The following is a 16637-nucleotide window of genomic DNA, read 5'->3' on the forward strand; positions in this document are numbered from 1 at the left end:
CATACATTACATTACTGATCCTGAGTTACATCCTGTATTATACTCCAGAGCTGCACTCCCTATTCTGCTGGTGCAGTCACTGTGCACATACATTACATTACTGATCCTGAGTTACATCCTGTATTATACCCCAGAGCTGCACTCACTATTCTGCTGGTGCAGTCACTGTGCACATACATTACATTACTGATCCTGAGTTACATCCTGATTATACCCCAGAGTTGCACTCACTATTCTGCTGGTGCAGTCACTGTGTACATACATTACATTACTGATCCTGTACTGATCCTGAGTTACATCCTGTATTATACCCCAGAGCTGCACTCACTATTCTGCTGGTGCAGTCACTGTGTACATACATTACATTACTGATCCTGAGTTACATCCTGATTATACCCCAGAGTTGCACTCACTATTCTGCTGGTGCAGTCACTGTGTACATACATTACATTACTGATCCTGAGTTACATCCTGTATTATACCCCAGAGCTGCACTCTCTATTCTGCTGGTACAGTCACTGTGTACATACATTACATTACTGATCCTGAGTTACATCCTGTATTATACTCCAGAGCTGCACTCACTATTCTGCTGGTGCAGTCACTGTGTACATACATTACATTACTGATCCTGAGTTACCTCCTGTATTATACTCCAGAGCTGCACTCACTATTCTGCTGGTGCAGTCACTGTGTGCATACATTACATTACTGATCCTGAGTTACATCCTGTATTATACTCCAGAGCTGCACTCACTATTCTGCTGTTGCAGTCACTGTGTGCATACATTACATTACTGATCCTGAGTTACATCCTGTATTATACTCCAGAGCTGCACTCACTATTCTGCTGGTGCAGTCACTGTGTACATACATTACTGATCCTGAGTTACATCCTGTATTATATCCCAGAGCTGCACTCACTATTCTGCTGGTGCAGTCACTGTGTACATACATTACATTACTGATCCTGAGTTACATCCTGTATTATACCCCAGAGCTGCACTCACTATTCTGCTGGTGCAGTCACTGTGTACAAACATTACATTACTGATCCTGAGTTACATCCTGTATTATACCCCAGAGCTGCACTCACTATTCTGCTGGGGCAGTCACTGTGTACATACATTACATTACTGATCCTGAGTTACATCCTGTATTATACTCCAGAGCTGCACTCCCTATTCTGCTGGTGCAGTCACTGTGCACATACATTACATTACTGATCCTGAGTTACATCCTGTATTATACCCCAGAGCTGCACTCACTATTCTGCTGGTGCAGTCACTGTGCACATACATTACATTACTGATCCTGAGTTACATCCTGATTATACCCCAGAGTTGCACTCACTATTCTGCTGGTGCAGTCACTGTGTACATACATTACATTACTGATCCTGTACTGATCCTGAGTTACATCCTGTATTATACCCCAGAGCTGCACTCACTATTCTGCTGGTGCAGTCACTGTGTACATACATTACATTACTGATCCTGAGTTACATCCTGATTATACCCCAGAGTTGCACTCACTATTCTGCTGGTGCAGTCACTGTGTACATACATTACATTACTGATCCTGAGTTACATCCTGTATTATACCCCAGAGCTGCACTCTCTATTCTGCTGGTACAGTCACTGTGTACATACATTACATTACTGATCCTGAGTTACATCCTGTATTATACTCCAGAGCTGCACTCACTGTTCTGCTGGTACAGTCACTGTGTACATACATTACATTACTGATCCTGAGTTACATCCTGTATTATACTCCAGAGCTGCACTCACTATTCTGCTGGTACAGTCACTGTGTACATACATTACATTACTGATCCTGAGTTACATCCTGTATTATACCCCAGAGCTGCACTCTCTATTCTGCTGGTACAGTCACTGTGTACATACATTACATTACTGATCCTGAGTTACATCCTGTATTATACTCCAGAGCTGCACTCACTGTTCTGCTGGTGCAGTCACTGTGTACATACATTGCATTACTGATCCTGTACTGATCCTGAGTTATTTCCAGTATTATTATTATTATATACTAGCTATTGAACCCGTTCTACGCCCGGGTGGCGAGCATTTATATTGGTATATGGTCTCCATCCTGGTATGTGCTGCTCCATTCTGCGTCCCCATCCTGACATGAGCTGCTCCATCCTGCGTCCCCATCCTGTCATGTACTGCTCCCATCCTGCACCCCCATTCTGACATGTGCTGCTCCCATCCTCCACCCCCATTCTGACATGTGCTGCTCCATCCTGCGCCCCCATCCTGCCATGTGTTGCACCCATCTTGCGCCCCCATCCTGTCATGTGTTGCACCCATCCTGCGCCCCCATTCTGTCATGCGCTGCTCCCATCCTGCACCACCATTGTGACATGTGCTGCTCCCATCCTACGCCCCCATTCTGACATGTGCTGCACCCATCCTACGCCTCCATTATGACATGTTCTGCACCCATCCTGCGCCTCCATTCTGTCATTTTCTGCACCCATCCTGCGCCTCCATTCTGTCATTTGCTGCTCCCATCCTGCGCCCCCATCCTGTCATGTGCTGCTCCCAGCCTGTGCCCCCATTCTGTCATGTGCTGCTCCCATCCTGCGCCCCCATTGTGACATGTGCTGCTCCCATCCTGCGCCCCCATTCTGACATGTGCTGCTCCCATCCTGCGCCCCCGTTCTGTCATGTGCTGCTCCCATCCTGCGCCCCCGTTCTGTCATGTGCTGCTCCCATCCTGCGCCCCCGTTCTGCCATGTGCTGCTCCCATCCTGCGCCCCCGTTCTGACATGTGCTGCTCCCATCCTGCGCCCACATTCTGACATGTGCTGCACCCATCCTGCGCCTCCATTTTGTCATTTGCTGCACCCATCCTGCGCCTCCATTCTGTCATTTGCTGCACCCATCCTGCGCCTCCATTCTGTCATTTGCTGCTCCCATCCTGCGCCCCTATCCTGTCATGTGCTGCTCCCATCCTGCGCCCCTGTTCTGTCATGTGCTGCTCCCATCCTGCGCCCCTGTTCTGTCATGTGCTGCTCCCATCCTGCGCCCGTTCTGTCATGTGCTGCTTCCATCCTGCACCCCGTTCTGTCATGTGCTGCCCTACTCTGTCATGTGCTGCTCCCATCCTGCGCCCCCGTTCTGTCATGTGCTGCTCCCATCCTGCGCCACCATTCTTTAATTTGCTGCTCCCATCCATATGCCCCATACGCTGCTCCATTATGGTTGATGGCCCCCATAAGATGCTCCGTAGTATATGCCCCGTACACTGCTCCATTATGGTTTATGGCCCCATAAGATGCTCCATAGTGTATGCCCGTACACTGCTCCATAAAGGTTTATGGCCCCCATAAGACGCTCCAGTGTGTATGCCCCCGTACACTGCTCCATAAAGGTTTATGGCCCCCATAAGACGCTCCAGTGTGTATGCCCCCGTACACTGCTCCATAAAGGTTTATGGCCCCCATAAGACGCTCCAGTGTGTATGCCCCCGTACACTGCTCCATAAAGGTTTATGGCCCCCATAAGACGCTCCAGTGTGTATGCCCCGTACACTGCTCCATAAAGGTTTATGGCCCCCATAAGACGCTCCAGTGTGTATGCCCCCGTACACTGCTCCATAAAGGTTTATGGCCTCCATAAGACGCTCCAGTGTGTATGCCCCCGTACACTGCTCCATAAAGGTTTATGGCCCCCATAAGATGCTCCAGTGTGTATGCCCCCGTACACTGCTCCATAAAGGCTTATGGCCCCCATAAGACGCTCCAGTGTGTATGCCCCCGTACACTGCTCCATTATGGTTTATGGCCCCCATAAGATGCTCCATAATATATGCCCCCGTACACTGCTCCATTATGGTTGATGGCCCCCATAAGATGCTCCATAGGATTATATGCCCCGTATGCTGTTGCGATATATAAAAAAAAAAAATACCATACTCCCCTATCGTCGCTGGCCGCCGAGTGCTGGGGGGCCTGAGCAGGCGGGGACACCGGCGCGCTGTGGGGGTGAGGTGCCGGTATCGCCGCTAGCTCAGGCCCCCCAGCACCTGCTATATTCACCTGTCCCCCGTTCCAGCGCTGCGCATTAAGCGCGTCATCACGCCCTCTGAGCTATGAACGTCACAGCAGAGGACCCGGGAGACGGAGCCGTACGCAGCGCTGGAACGGGGGACAGGTGAATATACTTACCCTCCTGGCGGTCCCTGCCTCTCCGGTGGAGATCGCGGTGTGCGTTCAGTGTTTACACATACCACGATCTCCTGGGAGCGTCACTCTGTGGGAGCCAGACTGCGCCGGCACTTGCGCTTGCACAGTCTATAAAGGCTTCGGACAGAGTGACGCTCCCGGCGTTATATTATAGATTACTAGCTGAAGAGCCCGGCGGTGCCTGGGCATAGTAAATATCTGTGGTTAGTTATTAGCTCCTCACTTCTCTTATTTTCCCATCACGCCTCTCATTTTCCCCCTCACACCTCTCATTTTCCCCCTCACTCTTCTTATTTTCCCCCTCACTCCTCTCATTCCCCCCTAACACTTGTCATTTCAACCTCCCATCTGTCATTTTCCGATCACTCCACTATTTTCCCTCACTCCCCTCATTTTGCACTCACACCTTTTCATTTTCACCTCACACCTCTCATTTCCCCCTCAGTATATACATGTTTGTCATCTCCCTTATATATAGTATACACCTGTATGTCATCTCCTGTATATAGTATATACCTGTATGTCATCTCCCCTGTAAATAGTATATATCTGCTGTATGTCATCTCCTCCTGTATATTGTATATACCTATGTGTCATCTCCTCCTGTATATAGTATATACCTGTATGTCATTTCTTCTGTATATACAATACTAGATGGTGACCCGATTCTAACGCATCGGGTATTCTAGAATATGCATGTCCACGTAGTATATCGCACAGCCCACGTAGTATATTGCCCAGTCATGTAGTATATTGCCCAGTCACGTAGTATATTGCCCAGCCACGTAGTATATTGCCCAGTCACGTAGTATATTGCCCAGCTACGTAGTATATTGCCCAGTCACGTAGTATATTGCCCAGTCACGTAGTATATTGCCCAGCTACGTAGTATATTGCCCAGCCACGTAGTATATTGCCCAGTCACGTAGTATATTGCCCGGTCACGTAGTATACAGCACAGAGCCACGTAGTATACAGCACAGAGCCACGCAGTATACAGCACAGAGCCACGTAGTATATTGCCCAGTCACGTAGTATATTGTCCAGACACGTAGTATATAACACTGCCCACACAGTATATAACAGTGGCCATGTAATATCTAGCACAGCCCACGGAGTATATCACACAGCCCACATAGTATATACTGTAACACTGCCTATGTAGTATACAGCACAGAGCCACGCGGTATCTAACACAGCCCACGCAGTATTTAGCAGTGTGGGCACCATATCCCTGTTAAAAAAAATAATTAAAATAAAAAATAGTTATAGACTCACCCCTGGGATCCACCGAAGCTCCACCGAGCCGCTCGCGCCTGCCGCCATCTTCCGTTCCCAGGATGCATTGTGAAATTACCCAGATGACTTAGCGGTCTCGCGAGACCGCTAAGTCTTCTGGGTAATTTCGCAATGCACCGCTGGGAACAGAAGATGGCGGAAGGCGCGAGCGGCTCGGCGGACTACGGAAGGTGAGTATAGCAGGTTTTTTGTTTTTTATTATTTTTAACATTACATTTTTTTTACTATTGATGCCGCATAGGCAGCATCAATAGTAAAAAGTTGGGGACACACAGGGTTAATAGCGGCGGTAACGGAGTGCGTTACCCGCGGCATAACGTGGTCCGTTACCGCCGGCATTAACCCTGTGTGAGCGGTGACCGGAGGGGAGTATGCTGGCGCCGTGCAGTGACTGCGGGGAGTAAGGAGCGGCCATATTCTTCCAGACTGTGCCCGTCGCTGATTGGTCATGGCTGTTTTGCCACGAGCAATCAGCGACTTGGATTTCCATGACAGACAGAGGCCGCGACCAATGAATATCCGTGACAGACAGACGGAAGTGAACCTTAAACAATTATATAGTAGATACCTGTATGTCATCTCCTCCTATACAGTGCCTACAAGTAGTATTTAACCCCCTGCAGATTTAGCAGGTTTACACATTTGGAATTAACTTGGCATTGTGACATTTGGAATGTAGATCAGCCTGGAAGTGTGAAATGCACTGCAGCAAAATAGAATGTTATTTCTTTGTTTTGTTTTTTTTTTTAAATTGTGAATAGTCTTTTCAGAGGGTCATTTATTATTCAACCCCTCAACCCACCAGAATTCTGTTTGATTCCCCTAAAGTATTAAGAAGTAGTTCAGGCACAAAGAACAATGAGCTTCACATGTTTGGATTAATTTTTTTTTCCAGCCTTTTCTGACTATTTAAGACCCTCCCCAAACTTGTGAACAGCACTCATACATGGTCAACATGGGAAAGACAAAGGAGCATTCCAAGGCCATCAGAGACAAGATCGTGGAGGGTCACAAGGCTGGCAAGGGGTACAAAACCCTTTCCAAGGAGTTGGGCCTACCTGTCTCCACTGTTGGGAGCATCATCCGGAAGTGGAAGGCTTATGGAACTACTGTTAGCCTTCCACGGCCTGGACAGCCTTTGAAAGTTTCCTCCCGTGCCGAGGCCAGGCTTGTCCGAAGAGTCAAGGCTAACCCAAGGACAACAAGGAAGGAGCTCCGGGAAGATCTCATGGCAGTGGGGACATTGGTTTCAGTCAATACCATAAGTAACGTACTCCACCGCAATGGTCTCCGTTCCAGACGAGCCCGTAAGGTACCTTTACTTTCAAAGCGTCATGTCAAGGCTCGTCTACAGTTTGCTCATGATCATTTGGAGGACTCTGAGACTGACTGGTTCAAGGTTCTCTGGTCTGATGAGACCAAGATCGAGATCTTTGGTGCCAACCACACACGTGACGTTTGGAGACTGGATGGCACTGCATACGACCCCAAGAATACCATCCCTACAGTCAAGCATGGTGGTGGCAGCATCATGCTGTGGTGCTGTTTCTCAGCCAAGGGGCCTGGCCATCTGGTCCGCATCCATGGGAAGATGGATAGCACGGCCTACCTGGAGATTTTGGCCAAGAACCTCCGCTCCTCCATCAAGGATCTTAAGATGGGTCGTCATTTCATCTTCCAACAAGACAACGACCCAAAGCACACAGCCAAAAAAACCAAGGCCTGGTTCAAGAGGCAAAAAATCAAGGTGTTGCAGTGGCCTAGTCAGTCTCCTGACCTTAACCCAATTGAAAACTTGTGGAAGGAGCTCAAGATTAAAGTCCACATGAGACACCCAAAGAACCTAGATAACTTGGAGAAGATCTGCATGGAGGAGTGGGCCAAGATAACTCCAGAGACCTGTGCCGGCCTGATCAGGTCTTATAAAATACGATTATTAGCTGTAATTGCAAACAAAGGTTATTCCACAAAATATTAAACCTAGGGGTTGAATAATAATTGACCCACACTTTTATGTTTAAAATTTATAAAAATTTAACTGAGCAACAAAACTTTTTGGTTTGTAAGATTTATGCATCTGTTAATAAATCCTGCTCTTGTTTGAAGTTTGAAGGCTTTAACTTATTTGCATCTTATTAAACATACTAAATCTGCAGGGGGTTGAATACTACTTGTAGGCATTGTATATAGTACATACCTGTATGTAATCTCCTGTATATAGTATATACCAGTATGTCATCTCCCCTGTATATAGTATATACCTGCTGTATGTAATCTCCTCCTCTATATACCTATGTGTCATCTCCTCTTTTATATAGTATAAACCTGTGTGTCATCTCCTCCTGTATTTAGTATATATCTGTGTGTCACCTCCTCCTGTATATAGTTTATATCTATGTGTCATCTCCCCTGTATATAGTATGTACCTGTATGTCATCTCCTCCTGTATATATGTTATATACCTGTTTGTCATCTCCTCCTGTATATATTATATACCTGTGTCATCTCCCCTGTATATAGTATATACCTGTGTGTCATCTCCCCTGTATATAGTATGTACCTGTGTGTCATCTCCCCTGTATATAGTATGTACCTGTATGTCATCTCCTCCTGTATATATTATATACCTGTGTGTCATCTCCTGTATATAGTATATACCTGTGTGTCATCTCCTCCTGTATTAGACCGCGTTCACATGTTATTTGCTCAGTATTTTTACCTCAGTATTTGTAAGCTAAATTGGCAGCCTGATAAATCCCCAGCAACAGGAAGCCCTCCGCCTGGCAGTATATATTACCTCACACATACACATAATAGACAGGTCATGTGACTGACAGCTGCCGTATTTCCTATATGGCACAGTTGTTGCTCTTGTAGTTTGTCTGCTTATTAATCAGATTTTTATTTTTGAAGGATAATACCAGACCTGTGTGTGTTTTAGGGCGAGTTTCATGTGTCAAGTTGTATGTGTTGAGTTGCGTGTGGCGACATGCATGTAGCGACTTTTGTGAGATGAGTTTTGTGTGGTGATGACATGCGTGTAGCAACTTTTTGTGTGTCGAGTTGCATGTGACAGGTTAGTGTAGAAAGTTGTGTGAAGCAAGTTTTGTGCATGGCGAGTTTTGCGCTTGGCGAGTTTTATGTGTGGTGCGTTTTGAGTATGTGCAAGTTTTGTGTGAGGCAACTTTTGCATGTGTTGCAAATTTTGTGCATGTGGCAATTTTTCCGCGTGTGCAAGTTTTGCGTGTGGCGAGTTTTCCATGAGGTGAGTTTTGCACGTGTGGTGAGTTTTGCGTGAGCCTAGTTTTGCATGTGGCGAGTTTTGCGCATGTCGAGTTTTGAGCTGCGACTTTTGTGTTTCAACTTTTATGTGGCGAGGTTGGTGTATGTGTGGTGAAATACGTGCTGAGGGTGGCATATGTGTTCAAGCACGTGGTAGTGTGTGGTGCATTTTGTGTGTGTGTTCATATCCCCATGTGTGGTGAGTATCCCATGTCGGGGCCCCACCTTAGCAACTGTACGGTATATACTCTTTGGCACCTTCGCTCTCACTCTTTAACCCCTTCATGACCCGGCCTATTTTGACTTTAATGACCTGGCCATTTTTTGCAATTCTGACCAGTGTCCCTTTATGAGGCAATAACTCAGGAACACTTCAACGGATCCTAGCGATTCTGAGACTGTTTTTTTGGGACATATTGGGCTTCATGTTAGTGGTAAATTTAGGTCGATAATTTCTGCGTTTATTTGTGAAAAAAAATGCAAATTTGGCAAAAATTTTGAAAATTTTGCAATTTTCACATTTTGAATTTTTATTCTGTTAAACCAGAAAGATATTTGACACAAAATAGTTAATAAATAACATTTCCCACATGTCTACTTTACATCAGCACAATTTTGGAAAAAAAAAATTTTTTTGCTAGGAAGTTATAAGGGTTAAAATTTGACCAGTGATTTCTCATTTTTACAACAAAATTTACAAAACCATTTTTTTTAGGGACCACCTCACATTTGAAGTCAGTTTGAGGGTTCTATATGGCTGAAAATACCCAAAAGTGACACCATTCTAAAAACTGCACCCCTCAAGGTACTCAAAACCACATTCAAGAAGTTTATTAACCTTTCAGGTGCTTCACAGCAGCAGAAGCAACATGGAAGGAAAAAAATAAACATTTAACTTTTTAGTCACAAAAATCATCTTTTAGCAACAATTTTTTTTATTTTCCCAAGGGTAAAAGGAGAAATTAGACCATGTAAGTTGTTGTCCAATTTGTCCTGAGTACGCTGATACCTCACATGTGGGTGTAAACCACTGTTTGGGCGCACGGCAGGGCTTGGAAGGGAAGGAGCGCCATTTGACTTTTTTAATGAAAAATTGGCTCCAATCTTTAGCGGACACCATGTCGCGTTTGGAGAGCCCCCGTGTGCCTAAACATTGGAGCACCCCCACATGTGACCCCATTTTAGAAACTAGACACCACAAGGAACTTATCTAGATGCATAGTGAGCACTTTAAGCCCCCAGGTGGTTCACAAATTGATCCGTAAAAACGAAAAAGTACTTTTTTTTCACAAAAAAATTCTTTTAGCCTCAATTTTTTCATTTTCACATGGGCAACAGGATAAAATGGATCCTAAAATTTGTTGGGCAATTTCTCCTGAGTACACAGATACCTCACATGTGAGGGTAAACCACTGTTTGGGCACATGGTAAGGCTCAGAAGGGAAGGAGTGTCATTTGACTTTTTGAATGAAAAATTATCTCCATCGTTAGCGGACACCATGTCGCGTTTGGAGAGCCCCTGTGTGCCTAAACATTGGAGCACCCCCACATGTGACCCCATTTTAGAAACTAGACCCCCCAAGGAACTTATCTAGATGCATAGTGAGCACTTTAAACTCCCAGGTGCTTCACAGAAGGTTATAACACAGAGCCGTGAAAATAAAAAATAATTTTTCTTTCCTCAAAAATGATTTTTTAGCCCAGAATTTTTTATTTTCCCAAGGGTAACAGCAGAAATTGGACCCCAAATGTTGCTGTCCAGTTTGTCCTGAGCACGCTGATACCCCATATGTGGGGGTAAACCACTGTTTGGGTGCACGGCAGGGCTCGGAAGGGAAGGCATGACATTTGGCTTTTTGAATGGAAAATTTGCTCCAATCATTAGCGGACACCATGTCACGTTTGGAGATCCCCTGTGTGCCTAAACATTGGAGCTCCCCCACAAGTGACCCCATTTTGGAAAATAGACCTCCCAAGGAACTAATCTAGATGTGTGGTGAGCACTTTGAACCCCCAAGTGCTTCACAGAAGTTTATAACGCAGAGGCATGAAAATAAAAAATAATTTTGCTTTTCTCAAAAATGATTTTTTAGCCCGCAATTTTTTATTTTCCCAAGAGTAACAGGAGAAATTTGACCCCAAGAGTTGTTGTACAGTTTCTCCTGAGTACACAGATACCCCATATGTGGGGGTAAACCACTGTTTGGGCACATGCCGGGGCTCAGAAGTGAAGTAGTGATGTTTTTTTGAAATGCAGACTTTGATGGAATGCTCTGCGGGCGTCACGTTGCATTTGCAGAGCCCCTGATGTGCCTAAACAGTAGAAACTCCCCACAAGTGACCCCATTTTGGAAACTAGACCCCCAAATGAACTTATCTAGATGTGTGGTGAGCACTTTGAACCCCCAAGTGCTTCACAGAAGTTTATAATGCAGAGGCATGAAAATAAAAAATAATTTAGCTTTTCTCAAAAATGATTTTTTAGCCCGCAATTTTTTATTTTCCCAAGAGTAACAGGAGAAATTTGACCCCAAGAGTTGTTGTACAGTTTCTCCTGAGTACACAGATACCCCATATGTGGGGGTAAACCACTGTTTGGGCACATGCCGGGGCTCAGAAGTGAAGTAGTGATGTTTTTTTGAAATGCAGACTTTGATGGAATGCTCTGCGGGCGTCACTTTGCATTTGCAGAGCCCCTGATGTGCCTAAACAGTAGAAACTCCCCACAAGTGACCCCATTTTGGAAACTAGACCCCCAAATGAACTTATCTAGATGTGTGGTGAGCACTTTGAACCCCCAAGTGCTTCACAGAAGATTATAACGCAGAGCCATGAAAATAAAAAATCATTTTTCTTTCCTCAAAAATAAATTTTAGCCCGCAATTTTTTATTTTCCCATGGGTAACAGGAGAAATTGGAACCCAAAAGTTGTTGTCCAGTTTCTCTTGAGTACGCTGATACCCCATATGTGGGGATAAACCACTGTTTGGGCGCACGTCGGGGCTCGGAAGGGAGAGAGCACCATTTGACTTTTTCAACGCAAGATTGGCTGGAATCAATGGTGGCGCCATGTTGCATTTGGAGACCCCCTGATGTGCCTAGCCAGTGGAAACCCCTCAATTCTAGCTCCAACACTAACCCCAACACACCCCTAACCCTAATCCCAACTGTAGCCATAACCCTAACCCCAACAATCCCCTAACCCTAGTCTTAACCCTAATTCCAACCCTAACTCTAATTCCAGCCCTAACCCTAAGGGTATGTGCCCACGTTTCGGATTTGTGTGCGGATTTTTCCACACCGTCTTTGAAAAATCTGCAGGTAAAACGCACTGCGCTTTACCGCGGATTTCCAGTGTTTTTTGTGTGGATTTCACCTGCGGATTCCTATTATGGAGCAGGTGTAAAACGCTGCGGAATCCGCACAAAGAATTGAGATGCTGTGGAAAATACAATGCAGCGTTTCCGCGCTGTATTTTCCGCATCATGGGCACAGGGGATTTGGTCTTCCATAGTTTTACGTGGTACTGTAAACGTGATGGAAAACTGCTACGAATCCACCTCGACCAATCCGCTGCGTATCCGCAGCCAAATCCGCACCGTGTGCACATAGCCTAATTCTAACCCTAATTGCAACCCTAACCCTAATTCTAACCCTAATTCTAAACCTAGCCCTAAGTGCAACCCTAGCCCTAAGTGCAACACTAACCCTAAGTGCAACCCCAACCCTAAGTGCAACCCTAAGTGCAACGATATCCCTAAGTGCAACCCTAACCCTAATTGCAACCCTAATGCTAAGTGCAACCCCAGCCCTAAGTGCAACCCTAACCTTAAGTGCAACATTAAGTGCAACCCTAAGTGCAACCCTAGCCCTAAGTGCAACCTCAGCCCTAAGTGCAACCCTAACCCTAAGTGCAAAATTAAGTGCAACCCTAGCCCTAAGTGCAACCTCAGCCCTAAGTGCAACCCTAACCCTAAGTGCAAAATTAAGTGCAACCCTAAGTGCAACCCTAACCCTAAGTACAACCCTACCCCTAACGAAAAAACAAAAATAAATGTATTTTCTATATTTTATTATTTTCCCTACCTATGGGGGGGATAAAGGGGGTGTTTATTTACTATTTTTTTTATTTTGATCGCTGTGATAGAAGCTATCACAGCGATCAAAATGTACAAGGAACGAATCTGCCGGCCGGCAGGCGTGTACTACGGAGGACATAGAATGAACTTCAATCCAATATTGCGGCCAGCATGCAGCCAGCGGGTAAGGAAAGGGTGAATCAAACACCCGAAAACTCCGCCCATATGACCGAAAACCGGTCCCGCCAAATTCAGGTGACAGGTTCCCTTTAAAAATTTAAAGGGGTCTGAATACTTTCCGTACTCACTGTAGATAGTTCATAGCATCACTATTTTATTGTCCGTTTTACCCTTTGCATATTAAATGATGATTCCATCTTCCAGTGATGAAAAGCTTTGATAATCCCCTACAAATAAGCAGCCTGGTTCTGTGTCCATCTCTGCTGGACTTCTTCTCATTGTTCCAGTTTCTTTTGACAAAAGTGCATTGCAAACAATCAAATTTGGGCAGGAGGTCTAAAAAGGGCAGATTAGGTGAAGAATGGAGTAGGAATCCCAGGCATGCAGCCTACTTCATGGGGTGATGACAGAAGGAGCAGAAGCACAGACCTATTGACAGTGAGCAGAGGCTGTGACCACTCCAAGACCGAGACACATTCCAAGAATTCTGATCTCCCATGAGAAAATGTCATATTATTTAGTTATCCTTTCTGAAAGATTTTAAAATCAGTCATTTTCTTTTGTAAATGAATTTGGAAACTTTTAATTTAACGAAAATATACATCTGAGGTCTCATCAATATCTATTAATATATGCGAGGTCAATGCAAAGGCCGGGAACTTGACTCTTACCTTTCAAAGACCATACAAAGGACCACGGGGCACTCATGGGTGGAAGAAAGGTGATTCCAGCAGCTAAATTGGAAAGGGTTCTTTACAGGTAGAGGTAATAACTGAAAATACTATGACTATACTCACTAAATGGCATTGTGGGTTAGAAATAATCTAACTAAAGAGAATGTAGAACTGGTGAAGAAATGTGGAATTTAATGTCCTTTTGTCTGTTTCAAAAAGGATGACAAATTGCATCTGATTCAGCAAAGGGAGACCTCTCTTCTTCAATATTTATGGTATTTCTTATGGATTTGGATGGATTACCCTTTTAAGGATCAGCGCTCTTGAAAAACTAATTCCCCTTCCCCTTTGAGAGGTCAGTGGGCACAATTAGCGTTTAGAAAGTGACATGTGGCTCTCAGGAACTTTCACATGCTTCCCTCGCTGTTGACAGCTGGCGGAACAAAAGATATCAGTAATGTTATAGAAATAAACTGTGTGGTTTTAATTTCAGGGTATAATGTGGGGCCCTGTGGCACACCACACCCAGACATGAGGCCCAGGTGCTAATGCCAGGAGAGCTGGCAACAAAAAGATGCTTATCATACTTGCCATCCCTACTGGACTCCCAGCAATCACTTAACAGCAACTGAGTTTAGGCCTTTAAACAATTCTCTTTTCCTTCGTTCTTTCCCTTCCATCTCTTCCTTCATTGTTTTCCTACCACTTCTTCTCTTCCCTTCCTTTACCTCTCTTCCCTTGATTCTTTCCATTCTTTCATTTCCTTCTCTTCCTTCCTTCCTCCCTCCCTTAGTTCTCTTCCTTCCTTGTCTTTTCTTTCCTTTCCTTCTCTTCCTTCCCTGCCTTCTCTTATTTCCTTTCCTTCTATTACTTTCTTCATTCCTTCTCTTCCTTCCTTACTTCTCTTTTTTCCTTTCCTGCCTTTGCTTCTTTCCTTTCATTGTATTCCTTCCTTCCACCCTCCGTTCCTTACTTCTCTTCCTTCCTTCCTTCCTTCCCTTCTTTCCTTTCCTTCTATTCTTTCCTTTTCTTTCCTTTCCTTCTATTCCTTCCTTCCCTGCCTTCTCTTCTTTCCTTTCATTGTATTCCTTCCTTCCTCCCTCCGTTCCTTACTTCTCTTCCTTCCTTCCCTTCTCTTCTTTCCTTCTATTCCTTCCTTCTTTCCTTCTCTTCTTTCCTTTCCTTCTATTCCTTCCTTCCCTGCCTTCTCTTCTTTCCTTTCATTGTATTCCTTCCTTCCTCCCTCCGTTCCTTACTTCTCTTCCTTCCTTCCCTTCTCTTCTTTCCTTCTATTCCTTCCTTCTTTCCTTCTCTTCTTTCCTTTCCTTCTATTCCTTCCTTCCCTGCCTTCTCTTCTTTCCTTTCATTTTATTCCTTCCTTCCTCCCTCCGTTCCTTACTTCTCTTCCTTCCTTCCCTTCTCTTCTTTCCTTCTATTCCTTCCTTCTTTCCTTCTCTTCTTTCCTTTCCTTCTATTCCTTCCTTCCCTGCCTTCTCTTCTTTCTTTTCATTGTCTTCCTTCCTTACTTACTTTACTTAATTCCTTCCCTTCCTTCTACTCTTTCCTTTCCTTCTCTTCCTTCCTTCCCAGCCTTCCCTTCCTTCATTTCATTGTCTTCCTTCCTTCCTTTACTTCCTTCCCCTCTTTCCTTTCCTTCTCTTCCTTCCCTTACTTCTTTTCTTTCCTTTCCTCCTCTGCCTTCCTTCTCTTCTTTCCTTTCCTCCTCTTCCTTCCTTCCCTTCCTTCCTCTATAATGGGACATCTTTGACTTTTGCATCCGAGAGACGGTTCTAGGCCTGCCATTGCATTCATTATTCAGGTCAGAATTCATTAGTGATATGATTCATTTTTTAATAATGTGTTATTTAAAGTGGTTTTTCACAGTTGCCCTCCCATGGGTGATCATGTAGTCACAGCTAATCTGTGTCTATGACATTTTTGACATGTATTATGAGAAAAGATTAAAGGTTTATTTATATCTCTGCATTTTATTATTAAATTACAAAAAAAGCATTTCTGTAATCTGTTTTGAGTCAACATTTTTAACCATTTTGTTCCTACAGATTGGAAAAATTATAAAGACATTGCAAGCTGCTTAATACTGTTCAGCATCAATCCTGATAAGTCTCCAGTCACTCCTCTAATCTTAACACAAATCTCATGTGATTAGAATTGGGCTCACATTTGTGATTAAAAGGCGGCTGGAAGGACTGGAGACTGAACCGACAGGGTGCCCAGCTAACGGGAATGACATTGAACAGCATCGAGCAGCTTGCAATGTATTGTATTACATGCAGACTGCAGAAGCAAAATGGTTGACACATCGTAACCAAAACCTATAACAGAAATGTTTTTTTCCCTATAATACATGCAATTTAAGAAAAAAATATGTAAAAGAGTCCATAACCTTTGTTACATAGTCAAGAATAGCTGCTCAGATATTTTAGTTCATATTTTGCCATAAATTTATATAAGAAAAAAAGACCTCTTGCACAAAAAATTTATTTTTTTTTTTAAATCAGATTTTTTTCCCCACCGGCTTACATTCAAAAAGTGAAACCTTTATATTAAGTGTTACATCCAAGCAATGATCCTTACAATTATTTACATACAAAAAAAAACAAAACACATTTGTACATAACTTTTGAGAACTTTTCTCCAGGACAAAGATGAACATCGAATAATCAAGACACAATAATATAACATAGTTCAGCTACGGTGTAACACAATATGATGGAAACGCCATCAATGCTGCTCAATGCCATGAAATTTACAAAAAAAAGAAAATAAATATAAAAGCACCATAAACCCAAGAGGTTTAACCATGAGGATTATATAATACATCATGCTGCTTATTAAATAATATTAGTAGTTACACCAAACTCTTTTTGCCAAAATAAAAAA

The sequence above is a fragment of the Ranitomeya imitator genome, chromosome 3, assembly GCF_032444005.1.
Source record: "Ranitomeya imitator isolate aRanImi1 chromosome 3, aRanImi1.pri, whole genome shotgun sequence".
NCBI classification, from domain to species: Eukaryota; Metazoa; Chordata; class Amphibia; order Anura; family Dendrobatidae; genus Ranitomeya; species Ranitomeya imitator.